The following is an 839-nucleotide window of genomic DNA, read 5'->3' as shown; positions in this document are numbered from 1 at the left end:
CTCTCTCTCTCTCTCTCTCTCTCTCTCTCTCCCTCCTCTCTCTCTCCCTCTCCCTCCTCTCTCTCTCTCTCCCTCTCCCTCTTCTCTCTCTCCCTCTCCCTCCTCTCTCTCTCTGTACGTCTGTCTGTATCTATAGGGAGAAAGCGTTGACAACCACAAGTGTGTCTAATGGAGAGGAATAAAATAGTAAACAATTATAGTGTGTCGAAAATAAGGTTTCACTCTTTTGAACTTTAGATATTCCCACCACAAGGCTTTTAGAACGGTGAATTATTATCGCCCATCACCACTGCACAATCATGATAACATATTATTAATCAGATATTTATTGTGTTAATTTATATATATGTGTGTGTGTGTATAATGTGTATACATATTTCTATATCTATATATATATATCTATCTAAATCTCTCTCTCTCTATATATATATATATATATGATGCACTAGCAACGATCTCGCTCGAAAGTCCTTACATAAGCTGCGGACACAAGTGCCAGAAAGGCGACGCTGGGCACAGGTGTCATCATGATTTCGCTTGCCCCAACAGGTCTTCGCAAGCTGAGTTTCGTGTCCAATGAAGGAGACGACGTTGGCATGGGTGCCAGTCGTCGAATTTAGTTCGATTTCGATTTCACTTGCTTCAACAGGTCTCGCAAGCGAAGTTTAGTGTCCAATGAAGGAAAGGTACGCATAAGTGGGCTGGCTACACCCCTGGCAGAGGCCTTAGATTTAGGTCTCACTTGGCTTGCTGAGTCTTCTCACGCACTGCATATTTCCAAAGGTCTCGGTCAGAAGTCATCACTTCGGTGAGGCCCAATGTTCGAAGATCTTGCCTCA

General features: G+C 43.4%; 1 protein-coding gene across 1 annotated transcript in view; it reads left to right on the top strand.

Moving 5' to 3' along the window:
• LOC106875508 (serine protease 48) overlaps positions 1-839 on the top strand; it is a 466,125-nt gene that overhangs the window by 80,645 nt on the left and 384,641 nt on the right. The window lies entirely within an intron of this gene.

Source organism: Octopus bimaculoides, chromosome 3, assembly GCF_001194135.2.
Source record: "Octopus bimaculoides isolate UCB-OBI-ISO-001 chromosome 3, ASM119413v2, whole genome shotgun sequence".
In the NCBI taxonomy this organism is placed as follows: Eukaryota; Metazoa; Mollusca; class Cephalopoda; order Octopoda; family Octopodidae; genus Octopus; species Octopus bimaculoides.
The sequence above is the reverse complement of the archived record's forward strand: the minus strand, read 5'-3'. Positions and strand labels throughout refer to the sequence as shown.